General features: G+C 35.5%; 4 non-coding genes across 4 annotated transcripts; all 4 read right to left on the bottom strand.

Moving 5' to 3' along the window:
* Positions 1-5,325: 5,325 nt before the first annotated feature.
* On the bottom strand, positions 5,326-5,397 carry Trnad-guc. The gene has a single exon. It is a non-coding gene; the product is annotated as a tRNA-Asp (tRNA).
* Positions 5,398-6,160: 763 nt separating this feature from the next.
* Positions 6,161-6,234, bottom strand: Trnan-guu. Its single transcript has one exon. It is a non-coding gene; the product is annotated as a tRNA-Asn (tRNA).
* A 319-nt stretch (positions 6,235-6,553) lies between these two features.
* On the bottom strand, positions 6,554-6,625 carry Trnam-cau. Its single transcript has one exon. It is a non-coding gene; the product is annotated as a tRNA-Met (tRNA).
* A 3,526-nt stretch (positions 6,626-10,151) lies between these two features.
* Trnar-ucg lies at positions 10,152-10,224 on the bottom strand. The gene has a single exon. It is a non-coding gene; the product is annotated as a tRNA-Arg (tRNA).
* Between the last annotated feature and the right edge of the window lie 7,776 nt (positions 10,225-18,000).

The following is an 18,000-nucleotide window of genomic DNA, read 5'->3' on the forward strand; positions in this document are numbered from 1 at the left end:
ACCCCATAGTTATTTATTAGTCTTGAACAGGATATAGAAGAGTGCATAGTGACGTCACGAAAAATTCTCCTACTCTGTCCCTCTTTCATCACGCTCAATTGTCTTGGTTGCTCTTTGACATTCACTGCTGGAATTGTTTAGTTTTTTTTTTTATATGAAGTTGACATTCACTGCTGGAATTGTTGACATTTTTTCAGTCACATGCGAAAAAGAAGCAGCAAAGTAGGCGTGACGTTTTTTGTTTTGTTTCACAAAGGTCTTGACCAAGGTTCCTTGAAGGGAGGTTCATCAATCGAAGCAGTCACTGGGTACGAGGTGAGGTCAGCAGCGGTTTCCAAAAACGCGTATTCGCCCAAAATTCCACGCGGCAAATGGTCTAGGAAAGGAACAACCGCAATAGATGAAACGCCTCAATGTTATCTCTCATAAGAATGAAGTAAAACGTGAGCAAAACCGCGGTTGTTCCTTTCCTCCAAGGTACGCCGCATGTCCTTTTGAGCAAACGCGCTAATAGTAATCCGGTGCATTGAATCGCAGAAGAAGTTGATTAAGAATTGCAAGTAATTCGTATCATATTGTGGGAATCCCGAAAAGTTCTTCCACCCACCAACGATGGTCAACCAATTAAAGAGAGGATGTACCACCCACCGATGTGAGATATTTAGAGATGGGGACGAAGATCAAATTAGTATTTGCGATAACTTCAGTTTTGCAGTGGTAATTGTGCAATTCCAACTTTGGCGAGCCGAAAGATCACGAAGTTGCCGAAGATGACGTCATGTTTGGCAAGCTGCAAACAAAATTTTTGGCAGGCTTGTCGTCACCATCAGTTTGTTTACATCTTTTTCGTGACTAATACAAGCAAACAATACTATAAAACGGACCTGTTACATACGAAATTGATGTACTACGGTGTTGCCGTCTAATGGTGACGGTTGTATTCGACGAGTTAATATTCATGTTTATCTTACTATCAGTGCATTACACAGTAAATCGTTGGTAGTTCGTCTGTAGTTCCTTGTTGATGATAGATTGGCTTTCAGTCTTGACAAAATCAAAAAACTGTTATTTAATTTTGTCCAACGTGCCGGTCCGTTTGGGACCTTCCTCAGGGACTCAATTGTTTGAACAATTAATCGTCATTGGTGTTATTGGGTGTTCATGGTTCTATTGCTACCCGGAAACAATTTTATTATTAAGCTACACACTTGGTTACCAATGGATTTTAGGGCAAGATCACAAGTTATGCGAGAATTGTTCAAACAAACATATAGACGAAAAACAACATAAAACTTCGAGTTCTTGATAAAGGTCCAATAAGGACCGAAACGTTGGAGAAAGAAACCATACAGTTGTTTTAAATTGTTAAAATAGACTGGAAAGCCAGAATTTTTTTCCAAAATCAACCTTACAGTCGATCTGTCAGTAAAACAAATCCAAAAATAACTAATTTAGCCAATTTCTCTCAGTTTGGATCCTGAATGAATATACATAATCCATAGTTAATGTTCCTATAAAAACATTGCGTAATTGTTATTATTATTTTAAATTTTACTAACAAACATGATTAAAATTGAAATATTATTGCCGTAACCGCAACACATACGTGTTTTAAAATGATTAAAACAGCAGGATATACTCTAGTAAAAAAGTATATCAATGCTCTCTGCTCATTCCATTAATTTTATATTTTTTTCATAAAATCAATAAACTGCAAAATAGGGTCCTATTTTGAGTATAATTTGAATATGAATTCAAAGATAATTGAATATTGAAATAACATCTATTATGTGGAGGTATGTACAGCATTGTGTAGGGTACTTTGTTGTAAAACGAAATTCGTAGTTCAAATTCTTTTTACAGTAAAGTTCAAAATTAACCTTTACCTGTTATTTAGAATGAAAATCTGGTTTAAATTGAGTAAAAATATCAGTTTAAAAGAGTTTTGAAGTTACGACAAAACAAATTTCTGAACTAAAAAGGGTTAAAATCTGTTTATGATTTCTGTAAACTTAATCCATTTCAACCAAAATCCTTTCAAAGCTAATGAATTAATGAATAGATTGGATCCAATGACAAAAATGAACGTTATTGTTCAAATTATTGGATTTTATAGCAAAAATCATTGGAAAACTGGCCCCTCCCCTTGGTTATGCGACCTTGCCGCGATGGGAGGGCATAATCCATTAGCCCATATGATGGAAACCAAAGGCGTAACCTGTAGTGATGGTATCACATTTTGGCACTTTTTGCTTAAAGCCGCGTCATAATTCATATGGCATAGACGCAATAATATCTCGGATGTGATCCAACGGACATTCTGCGTCATTGATAGAATTGATGCCCATTTCAAATAAATTATCTATTCGAAGTGGACATTAATACTATTGGTGACGTTCAGTTTGCCTTTTGCTAACCAGAATGATCCGTAGCCACTCTTACTATTAGCTAGCTAGGATACATCGTTATCATATACGACGTAGGGAATACTTAGGAACTCTTAGGAAAATGACTAGTAGATTCACTGAGTAGAAGTAAGTGGCGACAATCTTATTTTAATATGGTTTTTACATTGCCATAATAAGAAATACCTCTTTTGTAACAGCGGTATAAATAATCTAATTCCAGCTTCATTTTCGCAAAATTTACAAGTAGAAAGTAGGCGTTGTGAAGCATTGCATTTGCCACCGAAAAGTGAATCATGTAGGAGACTGTAAGAAGCCTAAGGTAACTTTGCTTTTCAATATTCACTATAAAATGACTGTGGAAAGTAAGACGCTGAGATCGATCATTAGGGTACACTCGCTAGTTTCGAAAAATTGTTGAACAGACAAGGAAAGCGACTTTTTTCTTCAAGGATATATGAACGTAATGACCAATAAATACTTTTAACAACAACAAATTAAATTAACTAGAACTACTACTAAACAGCCTAATTTTGTTAAAACTTGACGACAATTGACATTTAAGACTCTAATCTAACGTAAAAGACAGGAGTAATCAGAATAGCACTTGAATGACAAATTATTCAAAACCATTTCGACTAAACAGTATTAGTAAAGACACTACTACACTACTATTTCAAACAAATTCTGATGGAGCTGCTGATTTTCACAATGCTTCCTTTTCTCAGAAGCAAGGGAATATGGGTACTTTTCAAAAACTACCACGTCACAATACTAATAAACAGTGTGCATGTGGGCGCCATTGCCTAGTCCGTCTGAGTATTGGTCCTGGTAGAGGGGAATCTTGGCAAAAGCCAGACCGAGGGTTCAGCCTTGACAAGTTAAGCTGTCAGGCAGCTCCAACTGAATACCACACAAAAAAAAAATCATTGGAAAACAGGCATTTCTCCTAATTTTACCTAAGTTTCATATATGTCCGCTAATTAATTGCCCAAATGTACTTTACTCCATCTAAACATTAAACAAATAGAGTATGAAAATTAAGTTTTGAATGTTGTACGGTTCATTTTTGATAGGTGTACGAATATGGAATTTGATGAATTTCAGACACAAATTCAATACTTTTTCCAATAATCCAAAGATGAATGTAAATGAAAACATTTTGTGATTGCCAAATAACAGATGACACCTAGTACCTTCAATATGGATAGAGTATTTCTAACTCAATACATCATTTAATAGTTTTTCACTAACTTGATGTGAGAACAGTGTCCTGTACGAATATGAAATTGGGCCACTGTATCATTGCGGAAAAGCGTCGAGAATAAATCTGTGCACTTTTTTCATAAGGGCGAAATTGACAAAATATACAAAATCATGTTAAAAGCGGGATTGGTGCCAGTTGTCATTGATGTTATTGGAAATGTCATGAAATTTTGATTTAATTCAATTCTACTTTGAATAAAACATAAAAAACAAAACGGCGTATTTAAAATTTGAGTTGTTTAATGTCAGCGTGTAATTTGGCCCATTTTCCCGTACCAAATAAATGGTGGCAAAAGGGCTAATCTGAAACCTGTATGGATTGTTGTGCTTCTAGTCTTTATATGCTTTTTATGTACAGGTACACGTATAATTTTAAGATATATTTTTTAGACTTACCAATTGATGTCCCTTCTCTTCCTCGGAGCTGCTGTTTGCAGCATCCCGTCTATCAATTGGCCACTAAATCACTTTTTGCCACCTATGTTTGAGAAGCATTCACGGGTTCACCTGCTTCCCGGTCATATTTTCGCCTCCTCCATGTAGCGAAATTTTATTTTGTTGCTTCCAATTCTCAACAATTCACTATTTTGCACTCACACGCGGAAAGAAGCTACATTGTTCGCGGAAAAAAATACATAAAAACGTTCGAAACATAATTTTATGCTCGATGCAAAACGGCGTAATTGGTGTAGGAGAAAACAAAAAGGATAAACAAACTGGCGAAACTGACAGATGATTTTCCAATTGGACGCAGCCATTGGGCGCAACCAGGATTATGATTTGACGAAGGACGAATATTCTGAAGGGCGCAATTAGAGCGATGTTTCGAAAAGGGCTGGGCGATATTTTTCTTCAATTAGTGTGGCAAAATGATGGTAGTTTAATGTGATTATTGTTGAAATGAAAGGTCAATTGATAATCAATATGATTAAAATAAATGCGTATTGAAAATAGTATGGATAAGAAATAAAGAATTGATTTCTTGTGCGGAAATTTCAATCAACGATTTCTCATTTTGTCGTCGATGTCAATTTCGCCGTTTTGAAAAAAGTGCACAGAAATTTCAGCTACTAAGGGGCCCATTATTAGCATTGAAACCCTAGTTAATTGAGATGGGGCTGTTGCATGTTGCACACTACCAGACCGCGAAACTTTTAAATTAAAACCAGGGATTGAATCCTGAGAAAATTGAGAGAATCGCTCACGTATCGCTCTCTGTAACTATCATAACATGCTGCACATTATGAGAGACTGTTTATCGTATACTGCTACAAGTTTGATCAGATTGGGGGGATAGTAGTGCATGATAAAACCCCTCTAAACATGCTCCAAGCCTGGGGGACACTGTTGTTATTGGAAGTTCGTGGATTGTTTATCGTGCCAGTAAAGAAAAACACCTATCCCCAACGGTAAACAAGCGAGAAAAATGGATTTTATCATAGCTCTCTCTTTGGGGCTCTCGCTCGCTGCTTCCATTTATCAGACTTGTTACACCTTGCGATACAATGACGATCGTGGACCGCAACAGATGGGATGTTTTTCTTTGCTTGCTTTGATCGTGCTTCATTCTCAAATGAGAGCGAATTCTGCAACGCCTGATTAAAACGCAAAACCCTGAAGTCATGTAATACAATCAATCATAAAAAATCACAACCTCCCCGACGGGGAATTGAACCCCGGTCTCCCGCGTGACAGGCGGGGATACTGACCACTATACTATCGAGGATCTGATGTCGGGGAGGTGAAAAGTTGCAAACAAGTATCTATCTAGCACATTCGTAAGATTCTCGTTACATGAGAATTTTCATTCGTTTGTATTATCAGATGATGATTAAAGATCATTTTGATGAGTGAAAATTGTGTCTTCGTGATGCTCTGTATGAGGTTCACTCATTGCACAACATGTTGTGTGACGCGTGGAAGTTGCTGAAAATAAGGGATTCCAATTAGAATGAATGGGGACTCCTATACGAAACGTTCTCCGATACTAAGTTGAGCTTCAACTGAAGCATGAATAACAAGAAGCTTTTCGCTCGTTTAATACTTAGTTCCACTGCAACTCACGCAGGCAAATTGATACAAGTCCGGAACATAGCACATGCAGCTCAACAGTTATGACTGCAGGCAAGAAAGAGATAACCGTAAAAGTGACTGAATAACTGAAATATAAAAATGCAAATTCAACATATCCTCAGTTGAACAGTCAAACAGTTTTCCCTCTTCTCTTGCTTACAACAACAATATCTGAGTTGAGGAAGGCGAGCAAACAAACACCAAACCAACCATGCCTAGCCAACGCTTCGGTATCACATGCAATGCAAAGCCCCGATATGTTTGAAGAGGCAATCAGATTGATATTTGCTGATTGAGTGAGTGATTATATTGCGTGATAAATATGATGCTGATTTGACGAAGATGATTGAACATTTCTTCGGTTGTTTGTAATTTCCACAAATGTGGACGTGATGCATTTCCACAAAAAAGAATACCGCCCCCGGGTGGACTCGAACCACCAACCTTTCGGTTAACAGCCGAACGCGCTAACCGATTGCGCCACGAAGGCAGATGAGATATAGTATGAAAATACGCAATCAGTTTTTAGAAGTCGTCGAGAAGTTTAGAAAATTAAAAGTTATGAACTTGTTGCCCTCTAGTTTAGGTCAAATCTCCAGAACGATTAACTCGATTCAAACCAAACACAATCCGATCACGACAGATATAATTGAAAATTACAATGTCATTTTAAAGAGTAGACAAAGGGCATTGAGTCAGCGTCACTGATGTTGGTTGATTCGAAAATGTGAGTGATTCGTCATAAAAGTAATCAAGTTGCGGTATACTTTTCTGTTATCGACATTCGTGTGTAATAATAAAAAATCAGATAGCAGAGCGTAGTTTCGATCTACGGACCTCTGGGTTATGGGCCCAGCACGCTTCCACTGCGCCACTCTGCTGCTATATTTAGGAGGGAAAGTACGGCAATTTTGTCAAGTTTAGTCATTATCGATAAGGCAGACAGCGGTGGCCTCATAAATCAAATATGATCTGTCTTATAAAATATTACCTCCTTCGCATATAGTGCATTTGTTTGAACGAACATTCTCTATAGGAATACGAATTGTCCATCTCATATGTTCACATAGCGGCTTTATAAACGATCAACTACGAATAATTTATTGCAGCAATCAAGTTAATTACTAGTGGTGGCGAAATAAAATCACACGTATAAAATCGCTAAATTATCTTTGATTATGGTACAGTGGTGGGCAATGTTGTGTGTCATATTGTATGAAATGTTCGGGTCTGTCTGAGAAATGTCCAATAAGAACTGCTCAGATGGAGTCCGCCTAAATGTATGTACATTCATTTTCATATATTGTTGTACGCTTATGCAACCACTCACGTACCTACCTACTCTTGCGCAGTTTGGTGGAATGTTTATATAAATTCTAGAGCTTTCCAATAAGAATCGTGAACATTTCTTAACTAAAATATTTTTAAGTGAACTTAGATACCTCGGCTATATGTCATTACGTATTCCAATCTCACTCGCGCATGTCATAAAATAAAGATCTATATTTTATTGAGATGAATGTTGTTTTTTGACCCATGCTGATTGGGTTTTTAAATGATGAGCTGAAGCATACCTTAGCCTGGGACGTGAATATGTATATCAAAATATAAATTCAGCCAACTTTTTGGTTGCAATTTGGGTCTCGTAACAACGCAGGCATCAAATTGGACTCACTTCCATACAATTTTTCCCATCATAATCACAGATTCCTGCAAGATTCTTACCAAAGCTTAGGTTCAATTCATAGAGAACCTTGCTCAGCACTCTCGCAAAATCTTGACAGATCAGGAAACTCTCAGACTGTAGGATAGTTCTTACAGAACTCTGGGCAGGATTATCAAATTATGATAAGTAGGATTCTAACAGTATGATTCTTATAAAATCTGGACACAAATCTCACGGAGAGCAAAAAACTGGTTATGAATCTGACATAATCTTTGACTAACTCGATATTGAAGAGAACATCTGATTAGAGAAGTATCGAGTTTTTTTTTTTTTGGAATGAGGGAAAGCCTGTAGGAGTGAAAAAAAAAAACTTCTCCTATAGGCATAAAAAATCCTCAAATCTATCTTTATTTAGGCCCTTATCATGAAAGTATTAGGAGCCAACAATAGAACACCAAATTATTGTAACTGTGATTCAAGGGACCATCGAAGTATACTTGAAAACCAACCTACAGTGACTCAATTTCATTTTCGTACGGGGCACTGTTTCCATATCAAGTTGGTATAAAACTATTAAATGGTGCATGGATTTCGATATACTTTATTAATAGCGAAGGTCATAGGTGTCATCTATTGTTTGGCAATGACAAACTGTATTCACTTGCTTAAATCTTTGGAATATTGGAAAAGTATTGAGATTGTGTCTATAATTGACCCAATTCCATATTGGTACACCTAACAAAAAAGAAACATACAACATTCAAAACTCATGTTTGATGGACTAGATGATTGCTTAAGTTCTTCGTTGTGTTGTTCTGATGTAGTAGAGTACATTTGGAAAATTTATAAGCGGACATATTTGAAACTTAAGTAAATTTAAGAAAAATACCACCTGTCCCATGTGGTTTGCTAAAATATTTGGTAAGTTAAACAATAACTTACATATTATTCAACATCGCATTCTCAACAATGATTGCTGCGAATATTGCATAAGTTTCAAAAAATTATAATCATTTTTAGAGTAGCTAGGAGTGGATATCGACAACTTATTCTTTTGGATCTTAGGTAATATAACATTTATAACAAATCCAAAACCAAAAATGGTGGTCAATTTCTCTAAGTTTTACTCCTAAATGGATATACATAATCCATAGTTAATGTTCCTATCGAAACATTGCGTAATTATTATTTTTAATTTACATTTTACTACCAAACATGATTATAGAGATTTGTAGAATAAATATTATGGCCGTAACCGCAACATAAACGTTTTTTAAAATGATGAAAACGACAGAATATATTCTAGTAAAAAGTGTATCAATGCTCTCTGCTCATTCAAGTTATTTTGTATTTTTCTAATAAAATCAATAAATAGCAAAATAGGGTGCTATTTTGAATATAATTTGAATATTTATTCAAAGATAACTGTATATTGCGATAACATCAATTATGTTGAGGTATGTACAGCTTAGTTTAGGGTACTTTATTGTAAAACGAAGTTCGTGATTCAAATTCTTTTTACAGACAATTTCAAAATTGACCTTTACCTGTTGTTTAGAATGAAAATTTGGTTTACATTGATTAAAAATATCATTTTAGAAGAGTTTTGAAACTATGGTACCACAATTTTCTGAACTCAAAAGAGATAAAAACTATTTATGATTTCTGTAAACTGTTACTGATCGAATCATTGGATTTTATAGCAAAAATCATTGTAAAACTGGAATTTCTCATAATTTTACCTAAATTTCATATATGTCCGCTATTAAATTGTCCAAATGTACTTCACTACATCTAAACACCATAACAAAGCACTTCAGCAATCAAATAGAGCTGTTAAATTTAGTTTTGAATGTTGTACGTTCGAATTTTGGTAGGTGTACGAATATGGAATTGGGTGAATTTTAGACATAAATTCAATACTTTTACATTAATCCAAGGATGAATGTAAATGGAAACATTTTGTGATTCGCAAATAATAGATGACATCTATTACCTTCAATGTGGATAAAGAATTTTAAACTCAATACATCATTTAATAGTTTATTACTAACTTGATGTTAAAACAGTATCCTGTATGAAATTGGGCCACTGTATATATGTATTATGGTTCCATAACTCAATATCAGGATACCGTTTTGACTCATATTCCGAACACTTAAGGCCAACAGTGACTTCAAATGCATCTGATAGGCATAAATTAGATGATATTTGTGAAAATTGTTATTTATCCGCCAAGCCTAACTGTTAGCTGTTGAGTGTGCCGATAAAATTGTTTGTTTGAACTTGTTTAGTATTGTTTTTACGTAAAAGTATGGAACAACATTTTGATTCAAATGCCGAACACTGTGTTCATTCTGTCTCATATTCCGAACACCTTGATTCAAATTCCGAACAGCACGAATAAATCGTATTCAAATGATTGATTTCGCAAATACATTTATCTGAGCTAGTTTTACTGGTCTTGAACTAGAGAATCGTCATTATTCCTAAGGTATAAAATAGATTGGAATACGTTAAAACTGAATTGCAATTGATTGCCATTTCCTTGTCATTTGATGACATATTTCAGCGAAACATTTCAACATAATCGCCATACAAAAGCCGAGTGTTCAGAATATGAGTCTGTTCGGAATTTGAGACAAAACGGTACGAAATATCGAGTTAGGGAGAGTTGATTTGATTTGTATGTAAGATGTTTTTTACGAATACATGTCATTCATATTTAAAAAATCTCGTCTCGACCGTGACAGGACTCGAACCTGCAATCTTCGGATCCGAAGTCCGACGCCTTCTCCATTAGGCCACACGGCCAATTGTGGGAGGGGATATGTAGATAACACATCAAATCCCAAGTAACAATTCCACAGCAATTTGGCATTCGTGTGGATTTATTAATGTTTTATGGGAGTAACGTGAATGCTATGTTAGCTAGAGGCGACATTTAACGTTGCTAGAAGTTGATATTTTGTAAGTCAGGTCTTAGTTGTTTTCAAAACCTTTTAGAGACAACATATAAAGTTAAAATTTTGTGGCTACAAAACCAGTTTTATTGTAGCACATAATACCTCATTTAAACTGCTAGTGGTGGCTGAATGACACTTATTTGTGACGGCTATGATAAAAGATTAATATAATACACCTTGTTGTCATAAAAGCTGCTTTTAAACCGATTTACTTGCACTTGAATCTTGATAACTTACCTTATTTATACCTCTGAAATCAGCATTTGGGCAGCAGATGCATTGCGATGCATTGCAGACACTTATTCCTGATGAAAAAACGACAAAGTAATGTATGTTTTCATTGTTTTTGCGAATATTCTTCAAAATAACATACCCAAACTGCAAACTTTGTTGAATGCTGCTTAGTTACCATAAAAAGCAAAAAAAAAAAGCTGAATCATCTTCAATCAGCATTTATTAAAGCAATTTACATCCACAAATGCCAAAGCATAACCGTGTGCCCTTATTTGTGTATTTATCATGACAAAACAGCATTTGTCGATGGCAATCTATCAATTATGGTTCCGCCATATTAATTTCACTCCGGTTGCCACAATTTCATTTTTTCAAATCATATTATCTCCATGAATTTGCTAATAAGATGCTATGGTAGGCTGACCATACGTCCCGTATTTAACGGGACAGTACCGTTTTCACAACTTCGATTGGATGTCCCGTCGTATTATTAAAAATGCTCAATTTGTCCCGTATTTTTGAGAATGACCATATTTTTGCCATTTTTGTCAACCGATTTTCAGAAATGTATTTTTTACTCTTACTTTAAGAAAATCTCCCGTAATGATTAAAATTATCATTATTTAATTAAGATATGTTCGACATTTTGTAATGAATCATTCTTTATTTTAATGAATCGCTTAGATAAGTATGATTCATATGCAATTTAAAACATTTTGTGGTCAATGGTGGATTATTGAAACAAGGTTTTACCTTCAAATTTTTCATAAATAAAAACTAAACTTTTAATGCATACACGCATGTCGACTCACGGTGTTTAAATCTTGTACTTTTTGTACTTGCATGTAGCTCGTTGCGTTGCGTTTTGCGAAAACGTTCAGCATTTGAGCTTAAAAAACTTTAAGCTCAAAGTTGGATGGTTAAAAATAAATCCGGCGACGATAAATTTCTTACGCATTTTTTTATGGGTCAGATTTAACTTCAAAATCAGCATATCACGGATCCAGCATAGATAAAAACCTAAAAGTTACAAAAATATCTTTATACTTTGTGGATTTTGTGGATTTAAAAATTTTATCAAGATACTTATGCTAGTCGAAAAAAAACTGAGGAACAGGCAACTTCGGTAATAATCAAAACTTTCACACCGTGTGGTCGTTTGCATCGCGACAAATTTTGCGAAGATTGCAAATTATGTGGCAAGTAACCACAAGCATTATATTGTTGCACGTAAAGTACCACATTTTGAATGAAACATTGTTTTTTATTGATCGATGTACAAGAGCTGTCAGGAAACAATGCATGAATTCTTATGAACTTATGTTATATTATCAATTCTTGATTGCTTAATTGATGTTTTTGCATAAGTTCAGTCATTTAAATGCCCATTTACGATTTAAAAGGTACTTTAACGGTTGTCTTAAGGCTAAGTAGCCCGTCATTCGTTTTGGCAACAAGGATGACTTTTCAGCTTGCATTTAAAAGTGATAAAACTCAGTCTAGGTTATATTGTGCTCTGCAAGATAAATCCACGTAATGCGATTATCTGAAAATGTCGATATACCGTCGCAGTGATAATGAAAATCACCAAATGTTTCAGATTTAGCAAATTTGAAACATTTGCGTCTTTGAAGAACGAAAAAATCCAAGCCTAATTGAATTTTGACGTTGCGTTTGAATTGCGCGCATAACTTCTGCGCGTTACCGCCGCCGCTGGATGTGGATTTAAAATGAGCGCCGCAATATTGACTTGAAAAAGTATCACTGTACGTGCCAACATGCATAAAGTATGCTTATACTTTTCCAAGGTGTCAGTGCAAAACCAACTGATTTTCTTTGATTCGAAATCGTGAGATGAATAAGCTACAATCATAAACGAAGCGTACAAATTTCAATGACGGCCTACTTCACCTTAACGTAATACCACCACATTAAATAAGCAATGATTCAGAGCATCATGGTTACTTGTGTGATCCCGTTTTCGTTCTTCATTTGTCCCGTTTTTATCCTGTTAGCTTATGGTCAGCCTATGCTATGGTGTGATGATTAAACTGACTGAATATAATTTAAAGCACAATTACTGCCCAATTAAACAAAGAAATGTTGAATTCTTCACCTGGGGATTTATTTTAGCAATTGCTAAATAACTAGATATATGCCACTTTCAGAGGGGGCACAGGCAAATTCACTCCTTTCTCATCACATTTCACAATAAATCTCACTTGGCACTTAAGATTTGAGCACTATATCAAAAAAAAAATCACTTTAAATAAAAAGCACCACGAAATTAATTATCACAGACTTGATTTCAATCTTATTTTGTTTTGTTTACGTTGGAATAAATCCGGCAAGATCGACGTTATGATAAAATCATTTTCAAGATGAAGCGACAATCATCTAGAACAGGCGACCTCAAAATAGCTACCATTAATGCCATTTTGCTTTATTTGGGTGACATAGCACTTCATAGCCTCTTTTAGAATGGGCCAACAAGTCACGTTCTAGCCTCCAAGAGGTTTTGGGGGATGTGACGAAGGCAAAAGTTCCTTGACCGTGGTTTTATTTGCGTTTATTTATAGCACCCTGGAAGTAATTCGTAAAACTAAAATTGTTACTTGGGATAATATGTTTTTTTTGCATCAATTTCCTTCCCAGACAATCAGAAGTCGCATAAAAGTTCTCGTAGGGCATAGTGGTCCAAAATGTACTCATGGGGCAAAATGGCTCAAATAAAAAATCACCGAAAAAATCAATATTGACAGTACTTATCGGGTGAACGAAAGGAAACATCACATACTAGATGGCATAAAAACATTCTCCAAACAGATTTTCTACGCTTAAACATTTTAAAACGGAATTACACCTCTTTTTTTAAATATATTGTGAGATATATTTATTCTTAAATACGGTAAGGAACTATCTGTTTCAGCTGATAAATTGAACTTATTGCCTTTATCCACCTTCATTGCACCCCTCAGTAGCAAATGAGTAGCACAAGGTAGCACATAGCAAATTCACAAAAGACACAGGCTAAAAATAAGCTTTTACGCCATTGATAACAGCTTGTTTCACTCATTAAACTATAAATTATAACATTTTATTGCGATAATTCACTACTTTTTGGCAAGGCACATAGATTTTTAGCATGAGTTTAATAAAAAAATATGTGGTACAATCAGACAACTTCTCATTTTTGTTCTCACAACACGACGGGACACATCACGAACGGGACTGATGCGGTATCTTCGATTGCGGAAACGTCAAAGTACACACAGCACTGACAAAAAAAAATGACGCCATCATCATCATTCGCAAGTTGATTGAAATTTTCCTGAACCCAAAAAGAATGTGGACTTCCATAATTGTGTGTGATGAAAATATGCTAAATATAATTTATTATACATTATTAATGTTTATTAGACTGGCCCTTAAACAAAAAAGTTGTAAAACTCAACGGGGCACCCCCTAGATATGAGCCTTAGGGTAAGAAAAACGCTCTCTCAAAATTTCAACTCAATGGATCATTAAAATAAGCAAAACGGCCGCTATGGAAAGCATAGATAGCGCCACCGTAGCATTGTGTGTTTGACAGAACAGCAAAGCTGTCACAATGTTAAATCCCATATACAGTGGCGCCTTTGTTTTGATGCGGTGAGCACTGACAAAAACTACTTTCAATGATCCATTGGTTGCTTCACCAGCTGGCGCATTCGATTTGAAGTTTGTATGGGATATTCGTCTCATATATATTGAAAATTGATCCTATGTCACTGTTTCGTTCTGTATACTAATTGTTCGCGTTCAAAAAAGCCCAGAATGACAAATACACTAGTGGATACCCTAATGAACATAATTGCAGAAGGTTGTATCTGGATTTAATTTCATTTTCATTACTCTTTCAGTTGTTGAAAGTTAGGCTTAGATCAGCACTCCCGTACAGTCACTTATATGCATACGACATGTGCCTCAGCTCGCCCAGCGTCATAGGTGGCTATGATGCGCATAGTGGCTGCCTCCAAGCTATGTTGAAGAAATACAAGCAGTGTTGCATGATATACTTCAGATAGTTAAAACACCAACTTTATTAATTTTGATCATGGTACAATAGACAGTTTCACAAAAATCAAAATTTTTTACATTCAAAAAATTCTCACAAGAATTTGGAAAAATGAAAATCAGAATGAATACCACTAGTTGAATGTATTATTAGTACTTTACAACTTTTGAAAACACTGTATGCCGATTAGAGATGGTTTTGACCTCATAAAATTGATTTCTGTTCATTTAAGTACCTGCAAAACATACAATTCTGTACAGTTTTTGTTCTACGAGATTCTAAAACTCATGCCTAATCATAAAAGTTCAATCGTAGTATCATTCCTTTGTCATTTCTGAACATTATTGTAGTACATCATTTTTGTATCCGAATTACAGATAAATTGTAAAAAATCGTCGGAAATACGACATTCCTCATTCCCCTGCATTTAGAGCTGCTGCCAAATGGCGCAATGGCTGACATGTTTAAAAATTGAACATAGTAGCTTTGCTTTTTCAATGATGGATGATGATTGGAGAAAACATCTAGCAAATGTCATCAACGCAGTTGTGTTTCAAACAACATTCGCATTTGATGTCAAACATTTACATATGTGATATAGCCTCGAGATCAACCTTCTCGACTACTGACCTTGAGGATCAGAGTTTGATTACGGGAGTTCATTTAGAGTGTTTTTTTTTTTCAATGGACCAAATGACTTGAGGCCAACAAATTTCATCACGATTCATTGTTCAAAAGTGTATCTTGTGGCTGAGTCTTAATCAATAGAACTCACAAAAATCTCCCACTCCTAAGTGAATGAAGAGAAATGCTCAAGTAGTGATTTGCGCCTTTAGTCCTTTTTCTATGCTGCATATAATAAACATTGGTTTCACTCGAAAAAAAGAATCAATCTCTGATCCTCAAGATCGGTAGTCGAGAAGCTTGACTTGTATATCACATATGTAATTGTTTGGCATGAAATGAGAATGTTGTTTGAAACACGACTGCGTTGATGTCATTTGCTAGATGTTTTCTCCAATCATCATCCATCATTGAAAAAGCAAAGCTACTATGTTCAATTTTTAAACATGTCAGCAATTGTGCCATTTGGCAGCAGCTCTAAATGCAGGGAAATGAGGAATGTCGTATTTCCGCCATTTTTTTACAATTTATCTGTAATTCGGAGACAAAAATGATGTACTACAATAATGTTCAGAAATGACAAAGGAATGATACTACGATTGAACTTTTATGATTAGGCATGAGGTTAAGAATCTCGTAGAACAAAAACTGTAGAGAAATGTATGTTTTACAGGAACTTTAATGAACAGAAATCAATTTTATGAGGTAAAAAGCATCTCTTATCGGCATACAGTGTTCTCAAAAGTTGTAAAGTACTAATAATACGTTCAACCAGTGGTATTTATTTTGATTTTCATTTTTCCAAATTCTCGGTAGAATTTTTTGAATGTAAAAAATAGCCAAAAAACACAATTTTGACTTGAGGCACCTCCTAATCTTCTCCAAATTGGATGAAAATTTGTCTGGTAGTTTGTTTTAGTATTGCAACTAGGACTTGGGGGTGACTGGTTGAATCCCAGAAAATTTTATTTTTGTGAAACTGTCTATGGTACAATCTTCTACAATATTCTTCGCTATTACATCAAGTAGTGTTTTTGACATTCTGAGTCCAATTGAACGCGATCATCAATTTTCCTGAACCAAACAGAAGATGATGTGCTGTTGCTCATATGTTTGAGCTGAAAATCCCATATTAACTTCAATTCATATGCGCCAGCTCATGGAACGACCAAATGAGCTGAATTTTTCAGAAAGGCTTCGACTACCCCCAAGAAATAATCCTGGGGCACCCGTGGAATCATACAACTTTATTTTTCTCCCATACTGAGCTGGGCCAGTCTAATGTTTATACTTATAGTTTTGTTTCGATTTAAAAGGATGAACTTGATTAGAATTTTTGAATGAGTTGATGAACCATACACCTAGTTTTGAATAACCCTTGAAGTGTTTAATGTATACTTTTTTTTAAGTTCAAAGTTATCAATTGAAGGAACATAATAATCAAAAGCAAATGCATTTCTCGCATTCTCTGAGATAACGCCCTAAAAGCCATTGGTAACCGCGTGAGTAGCTCGTTGTTTCTGAGCAAATGAAAGAATAAGCATACAAACCAACATCACGGGCAGGTAGATATTGATCCTTTCCTCCCCATAACGTTGTTAAATTATATGATAATCCATTCAAATGCTCAGAAACAACGAGCTACAAACATGGTTACCAATGGCTTTTAGGGCGTGATCAGAAGTTGTGCGAGATTTGGTCTTATTCCAAGTGCTTGTTTTTGTAAATTTTCATATGAGTTTGCAAATCGAATCGATTCAAAAGATTCGATTAATTCGGTGAATCGATTCGACACATTGCATATTTGAATCGATTCAGTATCATCGATGTTCAAATTTGCCCAACGCTAATAGGAATGTCGGGAGAATGAAAGAGACGACTAGTTTCCTTCAACTGCACCTCTGGATTAGAGAAAAATAACTCAAAAGTAAGTTAAAAAATACTCAAATATGGGTTTTCCGTTTTCTCCGTGTAAAGAATCTGGGTTAAAAAATTGATACAATGATTCTTTCCGTGCACGTCCACAAAGTTAAATAATTGTTTCAGTGTTGGGAATCAAAAACGCCCAGGCCCATTTACGATGTGCATTCCATTCGACGTGTGCTGCCAGTAAAAGCTCATGTTCGGTTCTCGTTTGAATCGGTTCGTAATCAAGCCCAGCTTTTGTTGGTATTTATGAAGGCGGGAATGAAACGCGCGTTCAATGAAAGCTTTCAATGGTATATTCACATATACTACGATGCATCACTATGCATAATGAACGCGAATGATGAAATAGGAAGAGCAGGGATTGAATCCTGAGAAAATTGAGAGAATCTCTCCCTTATCGCTCTCTGTAACTATCATACTATGCTGCACAATATTGTGGGATTATGCAGTGATCGCCCCTCAATAGTTAGATAAACTGGCAGCACTGCCATGAACGAGACGAAGTAAATACAGTCGAGTGTTTGTTTTTATACAATAACTTAGTATTTAAGTGAACTGTTTTCAAGAGAAACTTCGAATATATTTCATCCGTAGCACTATTTCGTGTGGTCTTTTCTTTTGCGATTGTGTAATTGATCTTCATTTTCGGTGGGCGGCCAACAAATATGAGACTGCTAATCAAATACTGCTACAACTTTGATCAGATTGGGGGGATAGTAGTGCATGATAATACCCCTTTAAACCTGAGAGAGACTCGCGAAGAGGAAAAATATCAACGTC

This window comes from Aedes aegypti, chromosome 2 (assembly GCF_002204515.2).
Source record: "Aedes aegypti strain LVP_AGWG chromosome 2, AaegL5.0 Primary Assembly, whole genome shotgun sequence".
Classification (NCBI taxonomy): Eukaryota; Metazoa; Arthropoda; class Insecta; order Diptera; family Culicidae; genus Aedes; species Aedes aegypti.